This window comes from Giraffa tippelskirchi, chromosome 10, assembly GCF_054371585.1.
Source record: "Giraffa tippelskirchi isolate mGirTip1 chromosome 10, T2T-mGirTip1v1.2.pri, whole genome shotgun sequence".
NCBI classification, from domain to species: domain Eukaryota; kingdom Metazoa; phylum Chordata; class Mammalia; order Artiodactyla; family Giraffidae; genus Giraffa; species Giraffa tippelskirchi.
Genome location: NC_137284.1, coordinates 58,056,205 through 58,065,609, shown reverse-complemented (window position 1 = coordinate 58,065,609; position 9,405 = coordinate 58,056,205).

The window sequence follows — 9,405 nt, the reverse complement described above, 5'->3', positions numbered from 1 at the left end:
TAGAAGGAATCATTCTTCCAAATATGTCTATGTGTGTGTACTCAGTTGTGTCTGACTCTCTGCCGCCCCATGGGGCTGTAGCCCGCTAGGCTCCTCTGTTCATGGGATTTTCCAGGCAAGAATACTGGAGTGGGTTGCCATGCCCTCTTCTAAGGGATCTTCCCAACCAGGGATCAAATTCCTGTCTCTTGCATCTCCTGCATTGGCAGGTGGGTTATTTACCAACTTCCAAGTAAGTCCTGACCAATTCTGAACATTGATTAGGTGGTTTCTGCCTCTGCAGTGCAGACACCTGTTTTCTCCCTCTGTCCTTCTCTTCCTTCTTCATTTCCTCCTCTCCTTTTTCCCTTTTCTTCCTTTCCTTTTGCCTTTCTTTTCTCCTCTTCCTTTCTTTCTTGAAACAATCAGAGGTGGCGTAGGGTTAGGGTGGGGAGATAGAAATGGGTCAGTCAGTCAGTTCAGTCGCTCAGTCATGTCCAATTCTTTGCAACCCCATGCATTGCAGCACATGAGGCTTCTCTGTCCAACAACTCCTGGAGCTTACTCAAACTCATATCCATTGAGTCAGTGATGCCATCCAACCATCTCATCCTCTGTCGTCCCTTCTCCTCCTGCCTTCAATCTTTCCCAGCATCAGGGGTCTTTTCAAATGAGTCAGTTCTTCACATCAGGTGGCCTCAATATTGGAGCTTCAGCTTCAGCATCAGTCTTTCCTATGAAAGGACTATTTAGGACTGATTTCCTTTAGGATGGACTGGTTGGATCTCCTTGCAGTCCAAGGGACTCTCAAGAGTCTTCTCCAACACCACAGTTCAAAAGCATCAATTCTTCGGTGCTCAGCTTGCTTTATGGTCCAACTCTCACATCCATACATGACAACTGGAAAAACCATAGCTTTGACTAGATGGACCTTTGTTGGCAAAGTAATGTCTCTGCTTTTTAATATGCTGTCTAGGTTGGTCATAGTTTTTCTTCCAAAGAACAAGTGTCTTTTAATTTCATGGCTGCAGTCACCATCTGCACTGATTTTGGAGCCCAAGAAAATAAAGTCTGAAAAAAAAAAAAAGAAAGAAAATAAAGTCTGTCACTGTTTCCATTGTTTCCCCATCTATTTGCCATGAAGTGATGGGACCAGATGCCATGATCTTAGTTTTTTGAACGTTGAGTTTTAAGCCAGCTTTTCGTTCTCCTTTTTCACTTTGATCAAGAGGCTCTTTAGTTCTTCTTCACTTTCTGCTATAAGGGTGGTGTCATCTGCGTATCTGAGGTTATTGATATTTCTCCTGGCAATCTTGATTCCGGCTTGTGCTTCATCCAGCCTGGCATTTCGTGTGATGTACTCTGCATATAAGTTAAATAAGCAGGATGACAATATACATCCTTGACATAGTCCTTTCCCAATTTGGAACCAGTCCATTGTTCCATGTCTGGTTCTAACTGTTGTTCTTGACCTGCATATATAGATTTCTCAGGAGGACAGTAAGGTGGTCTGGTATTCTCATCTCTTAAGGATTTTCCACCATTTGTCATGATCCACAGAGTAGAAATGGGTGGGTGGTCAAAAGGTACAAACAACTTTTGGTTATGAAATAAGTAAGTCTTTAGGATGTAAGGTACAGTATGGTGACTATAGTTAGTAATACTCTATTGTATACTTGAACGTTGCTAAAACAGTAATTGTAAAAGTTCTCATCACAAGGAAAAAAAAAATTGCAACTATAGGAGGTGATAGATGTTAACTAAACTTACTGTTGTGGTCATTTTGCAATACAAACATATACCAAATCATTATGTTATACAGTTCAGTTCAGTGGCTAAGTCGTGTCCAACTCTTTGCGACCTGATGGACTGGAGCACAGTAGGCTTCCCAGTTCCCTGTCCTTTACCATCTCCTTGAGTTTGCTCAAACTCATGTCCATTGAGTCAGTGATGCCATCCAACCGTCTAACTAGTACAATGGTATGTGCCAATTTCATCTCAATAAAACTGAACAACACTTTTAATTAAAAAACAACAATACATTCATTGAGAAAAAAAATTAAACAGTATGGGCTTCCGTGATGGCTTAATGGGTAAAAAATCTGCTTGCAATGCAGGAGACCCAGGAGACACAGGTTCAATTTCTGGGTCAGGAAGATTCCCTGGAGGAGGAAATGGCAACCCCCTCAAGGATTCTTGCCTGGAGAATCCCATGGACACAGGAACCTGGGCAGGCTACAGTCCAAAGAGTCACAAAGAGTTGGCACAACTGAGACACTAAACACATAACACAAAAGGCTTATAGAAAGTTCATTTTTTAATTGGAGTATCGTTGCTTTACAATGTCATGTTACTTTCTGTTGTACAACAGAGAGAACTAGCTATATGTATACATATATCCCCGCCTTCTGGAGCCTCCCTTCCACCCCTCAACCCTCATCCCACCCCCTAGGTCATCACAGAGCACTGAGCTGAGCTCCCTGTGCTGTACAGCAGGTTCCCACTATCTATTCTACACGCCGGAGTAGCTTCTTCCACCTGCTGGGGGTTTCAGTATCTGCAAAACAGCTGAAAGGGTATGGCTTAGACTATTATCTGTAGCCCTCGACTTTGTTTAATGGCTAACCTAATCATTTTGTCTTCCTTGACTGTTTTCCTTTCTGCATTTTCTCACTTCAAAAAGATGAAAGTTCTCACTTGCCATCTCTGCACCCACCTCTCTCCAGGTGGTAACCACTGATAATAGTTTGATGTGTATCTATCAGGGCGTTTTCTATGCATTTACAAAAAAAAAAAGGAAGGAGAGAAACTGAAAGGGAGGGAGTTATTTTTACAGAACTGGGATCATATTGTTCACATTGTTCTGAAGCCTGCTTCTTTCACACCCAACTATCTCACAGACATGTAATTTTATACTTTCAACAGCTGCACAATATTTGTTAATGTAGATGTGCCTTAATTAGTTAACCATTCCCCTACCCATAGACATGTAAAGCGTCTCCAATTTGCTCCTATTCCAAACCATGCTATAGTGAAATCATAGCCCACATATATTTATGCACTTAGTATGATTATTAGTGGGAGCAGGTTTCTCCAAGAGGGATTTCTGGGTCAAAGATAGTCTATTCAAGGTTTGATAGGCCCTGTCGAATTGTCCTTAAAAGTCTCTAAGAAGTTACACATGTACCAATTATTAGTTTAGCTTTTTTTTTTTTTTTTTAACTCTTTACATGAATTAGGAACCAGTCTAACTTTCACAGCACAAGCAAATAGGAGTGATGAACAGAGACTATGCGAAGGATTCAGGACCACTATTTAAGGACACTTTCAACATTTTTCTAACATTATTTTGTGCAATTGCTTTATTTTAGAGGGGAAAGTGGTAAGCATGAGACTGGTTGGTTTTTTTACTTTCTTTTTAAAGACTTTTTAGAGAAGTTTTAAGGGCTTCCCTGGTAGCTCACCTGGTAAAGAATCTGCCTGCAATGCAGGAGACCCTAGTTTAATTCCTGGTTTGGGAAGATCCCCTGGAGAAGGGATAGGCTACCCACTCCAATATTCTTGGGCTTCCCAGGTGGTTGAGCTGGTAAAGAATCTGCCTGCAATGAGAAAGACCTGGGTTTGATCCCTGGGTTGGGAAGATTTCCTGGAGAAGGTAAGCATGAGATTGATTGGTTTATAGGCTTTTTTTAAAAGACTTTTTATAGAGCAGTTTTAAGTTCAAAGCAAAATTGAGGGAAAGGTACAGAGATTTCTCATATTCCTCTCCCCTTACTGCTCCCCCATTATCAGTATTCCCCACCACAGCAGTATGTTTGTTACAATGGATCAACCTACACTGACACATTATAATCATCCAAAGTCTATGGTTTACATTAGTGTTTTCTCTGGTATTATCTGTTATATAAATTTGGACACATGCAAAATGACATGTCCATCATTCTACTGATAGTAACATCCAGAGTATTTTCCTGCTCCTTTGTCTATGGGATTATCCCAGCAAGAACACTGGAACAGGTTGCCATTTCATTCTCTAGGGGAATCTTCCCAGACCAGGGATTGAACCCACATTTCTGGTGGCTCCTGCATTGGCAGGCAGATTCTCTACCACCGAGACACCTGGGAAGCCCACAGAGTATTTTCACTACCCTACAAATCCTCTGTGCTCCACCAATTCATTTCCCTCCTCCAACCCCTGGCAATCACTAATCATTTTACTGTCTCCATAGTTTTTCCCTTTTCTTGAATATTGTATAGTTGGAATCATACCATATGTATCCATTTCAGACTGACTTCTTTTGCTTAGTAATGTGCATTTAAGTTTCCTCTGTGTCATTTCTTGGTTTGATAGCCCCCTACCCCTATTTTTAGTGCTGAATGGATATATCATAGTTTATTTATCTATTCACCTACTGAAAAACATCTTGATTGCTTCCAAGTTTTGGCCATTATTAGCTGCTATAGACATCTGTGTGCAGGGTTTTTTGTGTTGTTGTTGTTGTTTTTTTTTGACATAAGCTTTCGACTCTTTTGGGTAAATATCTATCCAGTCTGGATACTGGACTGTATGGTACGAGTAGGTTAATTCTGTAAGAAACCACCAAACTGTCTTCCAAAGCTGCTGTGCATTTCCACCAGCAATAAATTATAGAGTTTCTGTTGCTCCATAGGCTTTCCTGGTGACTCAGTGGTAAAGAATCCACCTGCAATGCAGGAGACATGGGTTCAACCCCTGAGTCAAGAAGGTCCCCTGGAGGGGGGCATGGAAACTCACTCTAGTATTCTTGCCTAGAGAATCCTGTGGACAGAGGAGCCTGGCAGGCTACAGTCTATGGGGTCACAAAGAGTTGGACATGACTGATCAACTAAGCGTACACACAGCACATCCATGATATTACATCATGTGCAGCATCTTTTCATATGCTTATTTGCATCTATATATCTTCTTTGGTGAGGTGTCTGCTAAGGTCTTGGCCTGTTTTATAATCAGGTTGCTTTCTTACAGAGTTTTAAGAGTTCTTTGTATATTTAGGATAACCATCCTTTATCAGAATTGCCTTTTCCAAGTATTTTCTCCCACTCTGTGACTGATTTTCTTATTCTCTTGACATTATACTTCACAGAACACAAGTTTCTAGCTTTAATGAAGTCCAACATATCACTTTTTATTTTTTTATAGATTATGATTTCAATGTAAAAAGTCATCGCCTTACCCAAGTTCATCCAAGTTTTTTCCTATGTAATTTTCTAGGATGTTTTTAGTTTGCATTTTACCTTTAGGTCTATGATCCATGTTGAGTTAATTTTTGTAAAGGGTGTGAAGTCTCTGTCTAGATTCATGTTTTTGCATGTCAATGTCCAGTTGTTCTAGTATCATTAGTTGGAGGGACTGTCTTTTTTCCATTGTGTTGCTTTTATTCCTTTGTGAAAGATCAGTTAACTCTGTATACACATGGTCTGGGCTTCCCTGGTGGCTCAATGGTAAAGGATCCACCTGCAATGCAGGAGATGCAGGTTCAATCCCTGGCTCAGCAAGATTCCCTGGAGGAGGTGGGCATGGCAACCCACTCCAGTATTCTTGCCTGGAGAATCCTGTGGACAGAGGAGCCTGGTGGGCTACAGTCCATAAGGTTGCAAAGAATCTAAAGTGACTTAGCACACACAGGTGGTCTACTTCTGGGCTGTTTATTCCATTACACTGATCTATTTTGTCGCCAGTACTACACTGTCTTGATAACTGTGAGTGAATGAGTGATAGTCGCTCAGTCATGTCTAACTCTTTGCAGCCCTATGGACTGCAGTCCACCAGGCTCCTTTGTCCATGAAATTCTCCAGGCAAGAATACTGGAATGGGTTGCCATTTCCTTCCTATAATTGTGCTTTATGGTAAATTTTGAAGTCAGGACACATCTGTTCTCCTACCTTCCCTTCTTCAGTATTATGTTGGCTATTCTGGATCTTTTGCCTCTCCACATAAACTTTAGTATCAGCTTGTCAGTATCCTGGAACTTTCATTAGGGTGGTATTGATAAACTGGGTAGATCTGACATCTTAACAATGTTGTTGGCTTTAAAAAAAAATGAGGTAAAATTCATATAGAATGAAGCTCACATATCTAAAGTGCACAATTCAATGAGTTTTAGTAAATGTAATTGAGATTATTTATATCACCTCAGTGGAGAAGAAAATGGCAACCCACTGCAGTATTCTTGCCTAGAAAATCCTATGGACAGAGGAGTCTGGCAGTCTACAGTCCATGGGGTCACGAGAGTTGGACACGACTTAGTGACTAAACCACCACTATCATATCACCTCAGACGATTCCCTTATATTCATGTCCAGTAAATCCCATATCTCATGAATATTCTCATATACAATTTTTTCTGGACATAATTTTTTTTTCATTTGAGCAAGTATCTACAAGCAGAATTACTCAATGATGACGTAGTTAAATATATAACTATAAGAAATTACTATATAGGTGGTACTGTTTTTCCACTAACACTGTATGAAATTTTTACACTTCCAGTCTCACCAATTGGCAAGTCTCACCATTTGGTATGAAACAAAATATCATTATGATTTTAATCTGCAATTTTCTGACAGCTAGTGATGTTTTAGCTTTTATTCTTGTACATTTCTTTTTTGAAGTATCTGTTCAAATGTTCCATCCATTTAAAAATTCTTGTTTGGTTTTTAATTGTTGATTTGCAGGACTCTTCTTTATGTATTCTGTATGTAAATCCTTTCTCAAATATGGATATTATATTTTCTAGTGGTCTGTGGCTTATCATTTTATTTTACTAATGGATCCTTTAGATAAACAGAAGTTTTTAAATTTTTATAAAGTCCCAATTTACAAATTTTCCTTTTATGTTTAGTGTTTTTGTCTCCTCATAAGAAATCTTTGCCAGTCCATGGTCTCAAAGACAGCCTCCTATGCTTTCTTCTAGAAACTACCTAGTTTTAGCTTTTAGGTTCAAACATAAAATTCATCTCAATTTCTGTGTCTGGTGTGACCTAGGAACTGTGAGCTCATTCACTGAGTGTGTATTTGCTGAATGCTATTTGTTGACCTAAAGGCATAATATTCTCTTATTTTCTTCTATTATCATTTTAATGTCTACATTAAATGCCTACATTTAAATTTAATGTAATATAAAATGTAAATTAAGTGTAATGTAAAATGTAGACATTTTAATGTTTAAATTTAATGCCTACATTTTAATGTAGGATTTGTAGTATCATTCTCTGTTTTGTTCCTGATATTTATCATTTGTGCTTCTTTTTTTCTTAATCATCCTTGCTAGGAGTTTATACATTGTATTAATCTTTTCAAAAAAGCAATTTTTGGTAATTTCACACATTGTGTTCTATCTTATTGATTTCTGCTCTTATCATTTTTATTTCCTTCCTTTTATTAATTATTCTTTTTTATAGCCATTTAAATTAAAACTTAAATCATTGATGTAATATCTTTCTTTATTAAAACATAAGCATGTAAGGTTTATTCCCTCTCAGCACTGATTTGAGCTACATTCCACAAATTTTAATATGTTGTCTGTTCATTATCATTCATTTTGAAGTAATTTCTAATTTCCCCTGTGTTTTCTTCTTTGACCCACAGTTCATTTAGCAGTCTTCAAGACATACTATTATTGTTAATTTCTAATTTAACTCTACTATGTAAGAAAATAACTTTGTAAAATTTTAATCCTTTGAAATTTGAGACTTATTTTATGACCAGCATATGGTTTATCTTGGTGAATACTCTATGTGACCTTGAAAAGAATATGTATTCTGAAGGTGTAGGTAAAAACATTCTATAAATGTCAAATAGGTCAAGGTGGTTGGTGATGTTCAAATCTCCCGTGCTATTGATTTTTCATCTAATTGGTCTATCAAGTACTGGGGGAGTAATATCAAAGTCTCTAACTATGACTGGATATTTACTTCTCTTTTTAGTTCTGTTCATTTTTCTTCATCTATTTTGAAGCTCTGTTATTAATTATATATGCATTTATAGTGGATTATTGTGTCTTTCTGTTGAATTGATCATTCTATCCATACGAAATGCCTTTAAGTTCTAGCAATGTTCCTTTGTGTGAAGTGCACATTTCTCTTTGGTCAACAAAAGAGTCCAAAATGCAGTACTTGGATGCAATCTCAAAAACGATAGAATGATCTCTGTTCGTTTCCAAGGCAAACCATTCAGTATCACGGTAATCCAAGTCTATGCCCCGACCAGTAACACCAAAGAAGCTGAAGTTGAACGATTCTATGAAGACCTACAAGACCTTCTAGAACTAACAACCAAAAAAGATGTCCTTTTCATTATAGGGGACTGGAATGCAAAAGTAGGAAGTCAAGAAACACCTGGCGTAACAGGCAAGTTTGGCCTTGGAGTACAGAATGAAGCAGGGCAAAGGCTAATAGAGTTTTGCCAAGAGAACACACTGGTAATAGCAAACACCCTATTCCAACAACACAAGAGAAGACTCTACACGTGGACATCACCAGATGGTCAACACCAAAATCAGATTGATTATATTCTTTGCAGCCAAAGATTGAGAAGCTCTATACAGCCAGCAAAAACAAGACCGGGAGCTGACTGTGGCTCAGATCATGAACTGCTTATTGCCAAATTCAGACTTAAATTGAAGAAAGTAGGGAAAACCACTAGTCCATTCAGGTATGACCTAGATCAAATCCCTTATGAGTATACAGTGGAAGTGACAAATAGATTTAAGGGACTAGACCTGATAGACAGAGTGCCTGATGAACTATGGACAGAGGTTTGTGACATTGTACAGGAGACAGGGATCAAGAAAATACCCATGGAAAAGAAATGCAAAAAAGCAAAATGGCTGTCTGAGGAGGCCTTTCAGATAGCTGGGAAGAGAAGAGAAGTGAAAAGCAAAGGAGAAAAGGAAAGATATTCCCATCTGAATGCAGAGTTCCAAAGAATAGCAAGGAGAGATAAGAAAGCCTTCCTCAGTGATCAGAGCAAAGAAATAGAGGGAAACAACAGATTGGGAGAGACTAGAGATCTCTTCAAGAAAATTAGAGATACCAAGGGAACATTTCATGCAAAGATAGGCTCGACAAAGGACAGAAATGGTATGGACCTAACAGAAGCAGAAGATATTAAGAAGAGGTGGCAAGAATACACAGAAGAACTGTACAAAAAAGATCCTCACGACCCAGATAATCACGATGGTGTGATCACTCACCTAGAGCCAGACATCCTGGAATGTGAAGTCAAGTGGGCCTTAGAAAGCATCACTATGAACAAAGCTAGTGGAGGTGATGGAATTCCAGTTGAGCTATTTCAAATCCTCAAAGGTGATGCTGTGAAAGTGCTGCACTCGATATGCCAGCAAATTTGGAAAACTCAGCAGTGGCCACAGGACTGGAAAAGGTCAG